Source organism: Pezoporus occidentalis, unplaced genomic scaffold (genome assembly GCF_034315485.1).
Source record: "Pezoporus occidentalis ecotype Australia unplaced genomic scaffold, CSIRO_AGI_Poc_V1 ctg2, whole genome shotgun sequence".
Taxonomy (NCBI): domain Eukaryota; kingdom Metazoa; phylum Chordata; class Aves; order Psittaciformes; family Psittacidae; genus Pezoporus; species Pezoporus occidentalis.
Genome location: NW_026913855.1, coordinates 15,373,300 through 15,386,317, shown reverse-complemented (window position 1 = coordinate 15,386,317; position 13,018 = coordinate 15,373,300). Strand labels below are relative to the sequence as shown.

Here is a 13,018-nt window from a genome sequence, read left to right as displayed (position 1 = left end):
AGTCTCAGAGGCTGAGTAAGGAAGTGGTTAATATCTGTCTCAGCTCTGCTCTCAGTCACTAAGCCACAAAACACCCTGTGTGTTTCTGTTGTATTCAGTGTGCTTGTGGCACTCAGGCTTCCATAGGTTCATCACAAAACAGAGATCCATACTCATCTCTCCCACCTTGTAGTGGTGGACCATTCCTGTAATGTCAGGCTCCCTGCAATGTCTAGCTGCCTCTGGCAGTCTAGGCAGCTCAGTGGCACACCTATAATATGGAAAGTGAAAGGTGCTCCCCAACTCATATGCAATGCAGGCATTTACTGTGGAACTGGAGGAAATAAAGTTGAGATCATGGCACTGAGGTAGGGCTACACACCAGAGCTCTCATTTCCTGAGCAATTTCAAGGACTATCAAGCAATTATGTAGACAATGTCTTTCACTGTTACCTTGAGACAAGTGTGTTTTATGAAGTGCTTAACCTAAGAAGAGGGATGAATTACTTAAACATGGAGCTCTAAGTCTGACCTGGGAAGAGTGAGAGTTCACATACAACTCAAAAAGTGCACCCTTCTGATGCCTAACTTTTTTCTCCTCAATGTACTACAGTCACATTCCCAGTTTTAGTAGAACCTATGGTATCTTTCTCTGTCTCATCTTCAGGTTTAAGTCATCCCTCCCATATAAAAGCCACTACCACTGGCTCAAGTCATCTCTGTGAACCATTACCGATCTCTTACAACAGAGTAATGCAAGGATAAATCTGTAGCCCACCAGTTAGCATGTTATAGCCCTTTCAGCAAGTTCATTATTCTCATCACAACTCTGTGTGAGAAGCTGAGGTACAGTAGTGTGGCATGTCATACAGATATGACATGTTCCCTATATTGCCTTCTAAACCATTCCTTTTGTCTTGAATTGCTAAAAAGAGGTGTTGGATCTGCTTTCTGAAGTTATGATGTTGATATGGTCAAAGAACAATGGTTAGTTTGTGTCAGTCTAGTGTCAGACACTACTAGAAGGGAAAATCCAGTCTTTCTCTAACATCAGTTTATTCTGAAGCACCTGAACATCTGTAACAGAGAAACATTTTCCCATGAAACATTTTCCTATGAATCCTGGCATTTCACTACTTAGCACTTCAATTATTCTTGACTGAGAAATGCAACAGGAGGATTCCAGAAGCTACCCAGTGGAATAAACAACAGCCTTTGTAAATGCAAAGACTATAAATAAGCAAGCTGATACGAACTGGGTATCTGTCAATTTAAATGGCATTCAGCATATGAACTTTTAATTGAGATGAAGCATTGTGGTACAATGTATTCCATTTATTACTTTCCATTAACTTTCATGTGACCTATTTCTCTACCTCTTGACAGGTTCATCTTTCTGAGAACTTCACAGGCAAAATGATATTTTCCTTTTCTGCCTGCTCAACTGTGATCTCAGTTTGAAGCATCACTTAGCATTCACCACTAAAAGAAATAATGCCAAAGGCATTAAATATTGCTTCATACTCCCCCTTATCTCGTTTAGTTTTCCTTCTGTTTCTTAACCCTTATCTCAAGGCCTGGAAAAAGTATTTGATGACCAATCTTCATGGATTCCTTTTTGTTCAATTAAAATGAGGGATATCTAGCAGTTGGTGATCTCATGAAGGAATAGGAAGCAAGAAACACTAGAAACTATTGTTAACCTTAGTACTTAAAAAGAATATGAGTGTTCATTAAAGAAGTGATTAGCAATTCTGAATCATAGTCACCAACTTTCAGATTCATAGAAGTATTTTTATCTACACAGTTTATATCTTTTGTTTACTTGATTCCTACTCAAAAGGCAGCAAGGATGTAATTTCAGCGGGTTTGGCTGTAAATACGGATTTCAGATAACTCTTGCTGTGTTCCTGTTGAATTTTATCTTCCTGAAGTGAGTGGGTGTCATGGTTTAAGCCCAGCCGCTAACTCAGCACCTTGCAGCCATTCGCTCATACCCTCGCTTTCCTCCCCACTCCAGGCAGGATGGGGAGGAAAATTGAAAGAATATAAAGCCTATGGGTTTAGTATTAAATGTAATGCAAAACTACTACTACTACTAATAATAGTGATAAGGGAAATAACAGGGGGAGAGAATATTAAACTAAAATGGGAAAGGGAAAAAAAAAACAACCCACAAGTGATGGGTGATTGCTCACCACCTGCCAAGTGATACCCAGCCCTACCCTAGCAGCAATCAGTCTCTTCCAGGTAACTCCCCCCAGCTTCTATACTGGGCATGACCTGCTGTGGTATGGAATACTCCTTTGGCTAGTTTGGGTCAGGTGTCCTGTCTCTGCTCCCTCCTACTCCAGATGTTGTTAGGAGAAGGATCTGTATTTCTGTGTGGAAAGGGAGAAAAGCAAGGTCTTTCCTTTCTAATTTGTGTACAGTTGTAAGTTAAATCACTTTGTTAGTTTTTGTTTTTCTAGTAGTGCAAGCCACACAACTATAGCCATACTGTAACTGACAGTTATTTATCAAAATCAAGATATGTTTTTGTATTTCCTATGGAAAAGACGCCAATATGGTTTGCTCTTTTACCATCCAGTTTATGGTTCATCATTTGCATGATGGTAGATCAAGAGTAAGGTTTTCATTTATTTATTGAATCTGAATAGAGCTCCAAATCCAGTATTGAAAATCTTTATGAACAGTGTCATTTTAAGAGCTGATTTTGAGGGAGTGGAGACTAAATGTTTTTAGGATATTCATACTAGTTTGCATAAATTAGGGGCTATGTTAGATTTACATGTGAAAACATTTATTCTATGAAATAAATATTAAGAAAATCATCACTATTCTAAAAATATGGGAAAAAATATTCTGATTATGTGCAAAATGAAAATGGTAATTTATGTATTAGAAATATTTTACCTATTTACTGCTGAGATTGGTTCCTGGAACATACACTGTGAATTAGCTTTAGTTAGCTGAATTCCTTTAACTGACTTCTTTTGACTAGATGGTTTTGCTTAGCATGAGTAGGCGCTTAGCATGGGAAGCTGAAGTCGCTGGAGCCTTTGGCTGCAAAGCAGCTAACTCCCACCTAGATAAAGCTGAACTTAATGTACAACCTGTCCTTAGTTATGTAAACGAAGGTCTTGAGACCAGTGCAAATTGGAAGATAAAGGAATGGCATCTCTTAGCAAGGTACAATAAAGTAAAGTGATAAGAAGAAATTTACAGCCTGCCTGGACACAACTGAAGAAGCCAGTGATGAATGAGGAGACCACAGATCAAAATTCACTTGGACCAAGAGGCGCATCCAAGGCACATAAACAGCATGTCATGGTCGGGTGTCTAGAATGTAAGGGTATAAAAACTCAGGAATTTCTTTGTTTTGGGTCCCTCCCCAGAGGCACCCAGCTCATACTGCTAGTATTCCAGTACCACTCAATTTTCTAAGAATCACATGTCTGAGACTCTCCTCTGGGAAACCTAGGAAAAATATTTTTCTTCAACACATATAAATGCAGATTTGCCTAAGCAGGAAAATAATTTCTACTGTATGACCAATTAGGAAAGTTATCTGATTATGCTGAACTTATTTAATTAATTTTATAGTTAGCTAAAAACATTAGTTTAATTTCATTCAGTAAAACTTATTTAAATCTGCTCCAGCGTCTTATCCAGAAACTAGCAGGCATACTTTAAGCAGCATCCCCTTCACACAAACCTAAGGTTACTGTAAACTGTTATCCAGATGCTCATTAAGAGACAAGCTGGTATTTACCTTTGGTCATATAGTTCCCAAGAGCTAGCATGAGGATTACAGCTGCTGTGTCAAATACTGGAGAGTGAATTTCTAGCCTCTAGCATGCTCTGTATGAAAGATTATCTGCATCCTCTGATACCTTTTAATCTGCAGCCCAGAAAGTCATCAATTTAAATTCCCACATTGACATAAACAAATACTGACATTGACTTACTGATTTCATTTTACTTAGCTTTTGTTTCTTGAAAATCGTCTCATCCTTTCTTCTCTCCCCAGTCTCACAGTATAGCAGCTTTTGAGAGCAAAAAGTCATACACAATTTCCTCTCCCCAGTCTCACAGTATAGCAGCTTTTGAGAGCAAAAAGTCATACACAATTTCCTTACTCCAAAGATGTATGCTTAGTTTTGCTGCAGGTTAACTTATTTCTTTCTGAGCTGTAGATGGAAAAGAGCTGAATGTTGCCATTTTGACTTACTGAGAAGAGGGTTAGACCCTACAGGTTAGTTTCTGCCTCCACAGTAGAATCTCTGGTGTAGATATGATCTTGCCATAGGTACAAACACAGGATGTTGATTTCTCATAGGTGGTTAGAAGTTCTGTGGGAGCACCCTCATTGCATGTCCAAAGGATGTTTTTTCAAGAAGTACATGTCTCTTGCCCCTGAGCTGATGTTGCTCTGCAGCCAGGAGCAGCTGGGAGCATGATTTGCTGTATGGTCAAGCCTGAGAGATTGGTATTAGGAATTAGGAAGCAGGTAGTCCATGAAAATACCAAAATACTTTCAGGAAATAATGGATTTAAGTTTCATGATTTCTTATGGATATTTTTTCTCCTTTGAAGCGTGTAACCCCTTCTCTGAGAAGGGAAGATCCACAACATCCTTTTCTGTCATACTTAGGCCTAAATGTTATTTGGAAGATGATAGAGGAAGCACGAACTGTAATAATCTGTTTCAGGGCTGCTTGCTTGTCAGACACTAGAATGCATGAGGGAGATAATTGAGATGGTGGCTAATTGAGAAGGTAGTGGAAACACTGCTGAAGGTGACTGCATTATGCCAGCAATTATTTTTACGACAGTTTGCTGTTCTAACTTTACTAAATGCCACCAGTCTCAGACATAAAAGCAGTGGCTAGTACTTTATCAAGGTTGTTACTTAATCCTTTATACATGGCAAAAAAGATCACAGCCTTTTCTTTTAACAGAAACGTCTGAGCAGGATTTTATGCATTTTTTGTTATTGAATTTGTTATTTAATAATAACTTGTTAACTGAAAGGCAGTTACAACTGAAATGGAATTGTAGAGACATGGTGAATAATCAACCCCAAATATTACTTGATAGTGATATACATATTGCATCATAGCATGCATGGATTGGTGTTACACATAAACAGTTTCCTTGTGTTTGGCTTGTGTTCTATGCAGTTTAGGATATAATTTCTCAGACAATCTAAGTTCCTAATTAAATATGTTCATTATTTCAATTTATTTATCTATACTTCAATAAACATCTTCCTAAATTGTGAAGTAGAGTATGAGAGAAGTTTACCACTGATTTATTTTTAAGACAAGAGAACTACCCAACGTAGTCTGAAAGTAAACCCTTACAGCAGAGCAATGACACTGATTAAATAACTAACAAGTTCCCATTTACTACCATTAATGTTTGTAATTAAAGAACAAAATTTCATCTCCCACCTTCTCCAATTGACTTATAGGGTTGTATATTCCTGTCTTGAGAGCACCATTGAAAATTAGGTCTTCTTCAGAAGGGTCCTACAAATCCTTTTATTTTGTCACTACCCCTCACACATTTCCTGCTTCAGTTACCATGTATAGCTATCACACCATGTCAACAATGCTCTCTTTCTCACCAGGTATGAAGAGCATTACTATTCATGTTCTTTATTTCCTTAATTACATCTTGCACTTCTAGTTATTCTACCTCAGGTATCTTAAGTATTAATCACTTCACAGTCACTTATGCTAACCTGAATTTGGCTATCCCCTTACCTTCCTATCAACAAACCAAAATGCACTGATTACATTTGAAAGCAGACTGGCATGCTGTTTTTATACTGTGACAGAGTTTTTTTCAAATGTATGCAAACCAGTCTCAATCTTCTGTTCATTTCCCCTCCTCAAGACCTCTTTCACTGTATTAGTTTATCCCGTAGACATGCAATCAACAATATTCTTTATAAAATTACTTGCAGTCTCTCTGGAATGGCTTTTATTAACCTCATTTTATTTTGTTAAACTTGTTTCACAATTTCTTCTCTTGGAAATAACAGTCTGTTATTCACTGAAATATTGCTAAGAAGCCTCCAGTTTGTACTCTTGTTCTGTAACACATGGGTTCTAAGTGGGTTAAGTTTAGGAAACAGCAGAAAGAGGTTTTTTTTCCTGAGCTACTTAAGGCCTTGCAATTTGCTGACAGCATTAGAAGTAGGAAGAGGTAACAGGATGACTCATTTCATTATACTGGTACTGAAATGAGGCAGCACTGGAGAGATGAGATCTACCAATTAAAGTGAATTGGCTAGAATCTGCTTTTGGAGTAGGAATGCTGATTTCTTATCTTCACTGCCCCCAGGAGGTTTGAAATTGCTCACAACAGACAGTAAGTTTACCTGCCAGCTCTCAGCCCAGCATGCACTTATTATCATGTTAACATTAGTAGAGAGTGCTCTAGGCATTACTATGGACTATGGTTCCTCTAGTCTTTTATTTGCTGCTCAGCTTTTTAACAGGATGTATTATATCAGCTTTCTGGAAAGCTTCTATATTTAATAGTATGCTGTGATAATACTGTTGGGTCAAGAAGGTAGCACTGCAGTTCAAGGGAAAAAAAATGAACAGTTTAGACGTATGTTAGGGGGTAGCAATGAGAATGAGCAGAAGTCTACAACACATGACCTTCAAAGAAAGATTGAGTGAATTGAGATTACTGAGAGTAAAATACGGAAGACTGAACAGAGTGGAATTAGCAGTTTCAAGTGCATAAAAGGCTGTTTCAGAAAGAGGAAGAATGATCTGTTCTCTCTGTCCATGGTGAATAGGTAAAGAAATACTGAGATCAAGCTGCAGCAGAAAGATTTGCTCTAAGTCCTAATGTGACATTGACATATATCAGAGGTTAATTATGTTCTGTACTGGCACAGCTGTTCTAGCCAGGTTCTTTGGGGTTTTCATGCTGGTTCTGTAAATATAGCAGTTATTTTTTTGTTATTTCAATTTCACCAGCTCTTTGACCTTCTAATTAAATTTTGGCCCTGTTTCATTAGGTGGCCTATAAGCACAAAAACGGTCCCTGCCCTGAAGTGACAACTCAGAGAGTATTAAAAATCATTATAATTGATTCTTTGTTCTGTGGTAGCACTTAAAAATGCCAGGCATGGCTTCAACTCCTCTGAGTAAGACAAGACTATATATATGTCACCATCACAACTATCCAAGAGTATTACAGCTAAAAGGCCTTCTGCTCTATAATGGTATAGAACAAGGTCTTTTTAGGTTCTCAAGCAACCATTGCTCATGATGTGGAACAATATAGTTGTAATAATTGGTGATCCTATTTTAGGCTTTGTCTTCTATAAAGCTTTTAATTAATTAATTTGTCATTTTTCCCTTGGAAAGCTCTGTGGAAAATAGATTGGTTACAACATATCCACAGAGTAAGAATAAGTCTCCAGTCTGTTGCCACGCAGAATGGAAAATATGCGAATTTTAAAACTACACAAAGCCATTCATAATTTAAGTAGCTTCTTAAGATGCTTCTTACCATTTCTTGGTTCTGTTTGGTTATATTTCAGTTAAGTGTTGAAGACCCACAGTGAAAATTGTTCATCTCTGTTTAAAGGGAAACAATTTAATCAGGATAAGTCTTTTATTTTTGTAAATAAGGGATTTTACTATATAAATGATTGAATAAAACTATTAAGTGCTCTGGCTAAGGAACTGAGTGAAGAGAAGTAAAAATTCATCATTGTTGAGATATTTACAAAATTGTCATCATCATACTTTGCACTTATGCAGCATCTCTCATTTAAGTCTTGAAGTGCTGAAGAAAATATTCCGGAAGTCCTGCAAGACAGATGAGTATTATGAATCTCCCATAATACAGAGACACTAAATGTACTCTCAGCCTTGAAGAGAACTTGTAAAGACACACAGAAGTTCTTACTCATGTTCAGATCAATGAGGAACTCAAGTTCTAGTAAGAACATTTTTGTTTATATTCTTGAACTCCCATTATTCTGATTTTTATTTCAGAAAGATGGTTGCTGTTCTACTAATGCATGAAACTCTGTGTTAAACATATAAATGCTCTTGGTATGCAACTTGGTGAAGAGGGTTTGTGAGTGACCAAATTATAGCAATGATATACAATGGCTGCACTTCAGGAATGTTTCATGTTTCAGGAAAGTAATTGACTCTGCTGTAATTTTCTATCTAAGTGTAGGGAAATACATGAATTTTTTCCCAAAGTCAAGAGATTTGTTAGGTAACATCATAAAACTGTATTTACCACAAGGAGAAGAGCTACTTCCATAAATTTTGATATTGGAAAAGACAAAAAAAGACTTTGGACTGTGGAATAAAATTTCTTTCCCTCTGCAGGTTATTATTATCTAATACATTCCCAAATGACTCATGCTCCAGAATAATCGGTGTCTTGAGAATAAGTTTTAAGGCTCCTTTTGCAAGATACGGATGCATTTAAATTCTGCAGACCTTGAAATAGATGGGTTATAGTTACAATACATATGCTATATGCAAAAGATTGACTGAGAAAATAACAGGCTTCCTGCTTCATTTATTCTGAGAAGGCAACTCATTTCAGCTGTAAATCTGTTCTTGTATGACTGATGTTTAAACTGACTAGTGCTAAAACAGAAATATATGTCATCTACTCCTGGTATTAGCACATTTTGATTTTAGAATGAGGTGAATGCTTGATTTTTTAGATTAACTGTAACAAGCAAGTGCTATATGAGCAAAAGAATGAAAAAAGTCTGTGTTTTTAATTTTCAATTCTGTTCTTGTTTGACTGCAGTTTCTAAGAAAATGCTGACTCGACTCTGAAGATTTTTGTTTCCTCCTATCATTTATAAGGCATATATATGATACAGAGGATTTTATCACAGGCCTGCACAACAGGATAGAAAATTTATTTATTCCATTTGCAGATAACAGCATGACGTGGGACCACAGAGAAATCCGAGAGAAGATGAGAATTTGGGAAGATCATGACAAAACACAGAGTGACTTGAAAAAGTGGAATGCAGTAGAGTAAAAATGAATTAGAATGGGTTCACATAAGAATCAGCTACATAAAGGCTGCTGCAGAGAGGAAGGATATAATCTGCTTGGTAAGCTTGATTTAAAGTGAGAGGGATATGAACTGGGTACTAAAGCTTATGAAGATCTGTAAATAGACTGCCTAGCATTGTTATGGAATTGCTGAGTTCGGAATTTTTTAAGAATTGGTTAGACAACATCCATCATGAATGTTATAAACAAAACGGATCCTTCTCATGTTCTGGGAGATGGAATAGCTCCTCTATTGAGGCTTGTTTTGGTTCTTGTCTATGATTCAGGGTGGCATTGTACCTGAATGGTCCTATGGGCACTCGTTTACAGTGATAGATGTATATTAAATCCAACATTTTCAGATGTACTTATTTAATCTCAGGCACGTATGTAAGAACTTTCTCCATCATGCATCACCCACATGAATGAGTTAGTTCTCTAAAGTTCTGAAGGTGCACAGCTTGCTCTGTTTTGCGCATTCTGTAGATATAGAACATAAATACCTCCAGCAAGACTTCATACTTGAATTTCCCGTCTGACTGCACCAGATGCTCCAGTGCAGATTCATGAGACCCTAAATTAGGCAGTGATAGGATAATTTGCAATAGATCTCCTTGTAATACCCAGGAGCAAAGATTGGCTTAAGCTCTCAAGCATGCAGTCTATTGTTTCTTCCATCTTGTGTATTAATAGCAATCATTTAAATTCCAGATGGTATTGTTATTCTTTTAAATGTTCAGTCACATTTTTCAACAGTAGCCACAGTCTCCACCATTCAATTGCATGTCCTGTGAAAAAATAACTCTGTAGTGTCTTTTTAGAAGTGTCCAGAAGAAACGGTGAACATTTTTGCTGCTGCTGTTAACGTTGATACGTCTGAACAAAACATGCCAGTTGACATGAAAACCTCTCAGGTGCAGACTGAATTTTCTGGAAACAAAGCAGCCCCACCCCAAACCAAACAGTAAGCCAGAGGCTAACATGATTATCTAAATTAGCACTGAATGAAAAGTTGGGTGTCTTATATCCCAGGTGACTTCCATAATTGCTTACTGACAATTTAAAAAACAACAGCAGGTGTTCCATAGTGCATTATGTATTCATTATGCTCGTGATGGCTTCAAGTACCTTGGCATTTGAGGAGCTGGGATGCACTATATGAAATGAAGGCTTGGATCTCTGCTGCAAGCTGAGAAACGAGCTAAAGAAGAATTACTGGATTGCTAGTTGAGCACTTGAGAGTTCAAGATTTTAGTATTTCTAGATGGCTTACTCTGCTAAATGCTGCCTTCTTCTCCCTGTCAGAAGAATTATGAAACACAAGGTCATGTAAGGAAAATAAAAAGGGGAGGGGGTGTTGCCTTTTAAAACAAAAATTTATCTTTGAAATTGGTAAATGCATTTGTGTTGCCTGTTAGTGGCAGGAAATGGTACTTCAGGCTGTAATCTAGGTAATACCTCACACTCTATTCTGTGTTATGCTTCTGTGTTGTACATTCCCTATTTTCATTTCTTTGCCTTTTTGTCTCTTCTCTAGTCTTTCCTTGTTTGAAACTGGAGAGTCACTATATTCTATGCAAACTGTCAAGAAGTCCAATTCTCAAAAGCTTGAGTTAATCAAAATCAGATAGGTAAGCAGTTCAGCTCCCACACCCCATATGTATTAGCCTGCATTTAGCAGAACTGAAGTTTATTTGCCATCCTGCCATCTATGGGAAGGCCCAGGGTTGAAGTATTTTCCATTTCATTTCCATCCTGTGTAGGTACAAAGACGCCAATACTGGTGAAGTATATCAAGCAGACATTGAAGACATATTGTAGCTTCCCCCAACTCCCTTCTCAAGCAAGCACATAAGCAGGCTTTAAGATATAAATGCCATTAATTTGGTCTTTAGAGAGGCTAGTAAAGGCACGTCTGTGATCTGTTGTGTAGCTAAGACACAAAAGTGCAGTAGAGCTGGAAGGAAGGATGTTCACATTGCCTGGCCTGCATTTTATGATTCTCAACACCCAACATATGCCTAACACGCTGAGGTCTGCTGACACGCTGTCTCCCTTTCAAATGGAAAAATATGATCCCACTCATGAGCACTTCTCTCTGAAATTCCAGCCTCAGAGTGATGAAATTCCTTTTGTTCTCTTCTTGGACTTTTCTCTAAGGGATATAAAACCTCTGCACTAGAACAATTTTGGAAAGCTTAGTTCAGCTTTCAGAATGCCTTATCTTTTCTGTTATGCCTGACTACTTCATTAAAGTGTCAGACTATTTGGGAAAAGCCACTTGTGTCATCAGAATAGGGGTAAGACTCAGCAAAATGGTTTGGTCTGGCCCAATCTTACAAGAGATATTGTAGCAACACTTATAAATCTGATGTTATTTGCTGTCCTTTGCTAGAATTATGTGGCTCATACCATCATCCCTTGTTGCTGGAGAGTTCAGAAACATTTTGTAAAACATTAAAAAAAGCTTATTAAGATGCAAAAGCATCCCATTAATACAGAGTACATCATCTAGTCTGGAGCTTTTAAGGCAGACTGTGAATTATTCAATACTCTGATAGATTTAGCTAGCACAACACAGCAAGCCTCTGATTAGCCCCAGGATAAATTTCAAGAGGTTATTAAGATCAACATATTCCTTTAAATGTATCCTGTGTTGTGTGAGTGTATGTGAAAATGGAGGAAAAAAAGAAGCTAAAAAGAAAACATAAGTCTTAGGAAGGCCCATCAAAAGAGATCCCAGTCTCACAGGTTGTGATAAAGCATGGCAGATAACCAGATCCAGCTGAACCAGCCTGAAAGCAAATCCGCATCTTGTGTTGTCCTCCTTACAACAGCAATTAGGAGAATGAAGTTTACAATAAGAGATGTGAGTGTGAATCCCTGAAAATTGAGTGTTAGAGACCATTTCTCAAGCACCGGGTAAATAAGCAAACCTGGTTCTAGGGGAGCTGCTTCAAACAAAATAGAAAGCAGTCAGCAATAACCATGCATGCTGATCTGTTCAGTATGTATACAGGAATAAAGACATACAGACAAAATATATTGAGGGTATTTGTATGCTTATTTAATGGCTTTTTAATTTTTTTATTTCATTTAATTGCAGATAATACCAAGTAGTGTCCATCAGGGCAAGTATTTGGTCTTGTTAATCTGACTAGGAGATGTGTTACAACTATTTTTTGCTGTATATTGCCTATCCTGTTTGTTTCTAGAGCAGACAGGAGTGCTGTACCCACAAATGTGTTTAATCAGCTATAGGACCTTCTTGCTGCTGCATGTGTAATCAACTTCTGCTATTAAGGCTCCTCTGGGAGCTGGTAAATGAGTAGCATATGTAATTTCTTCATTAGCATACCTGTTTACTCCCAGCTGTGCTTTGAAGTAGAGGCAGGCTTTCCATCCAGCAAACTTTGCTCCAAGACTGGATTCATCACAGTGGCAAGTACCAACCTTATGAAACTTAGGTGACCTATAGTTTTTTATATATATTCTGATCTCCATCCTGATTTTTGGAGAGTTCAAGAGCATGTTCCTAGGGTTTGTGCATTACAGCGCTTGAGTTTGCTTTAGGATGGTATCTGTGCACTATCAGTGCACAGAAGTGAGATCCCTCCCACAGCTTCTTTCCTGCCATTCCACATGTAAAAATACACTTGGAATATATTGGTAAGTCATATATTGACTTTTAAATTGTCATTGAATGGAATGCATTTAACATCTTTACACGTTTCCTAAGGCAACCCTGATGTCCACGTGCAGTGAAAAGTCAGGATGAATAAAATATATTGAAAAAAGCCTCTTATTTGGCTCTGACCCACAGCTCTGGCATTTCTTTCAAAAAAAAAAAAAAAAAATTTAGGGAACACAGTGAACTTGCTAAGCTACCAAGCAAATTTTGAGACCATTTTGAAATAGCTTTCCCATAAATACCCATTTCCTTATGTTTTCTGCTTCTCACT

The 13,018-nt window shown here is 37.5% G+C and overlaps 1 long non-coding RNA gene across 1 annotated transcript; it reads left to right on the top strand.

Moving 5' to 3' along the window:
• The first annotated feature begins 10,589 nt into the window (after positions 1 to 10,589).
• LOC134163098 (uncharacterized) lies at positions 10,590 to 11,398 on the top strand. Its single transcript, XR_009964570.1, has 2 exons — positions 10,590 to 10,687; positions 10,820 to 11,398. It is a non-coding gene; the product is annotated as an uncharacterized LOC134163098 (long non-coding RNA).
• The last annotated feature ends 1,620 nt before the right edge of the window (positions 11,399 to 13,018 follow it).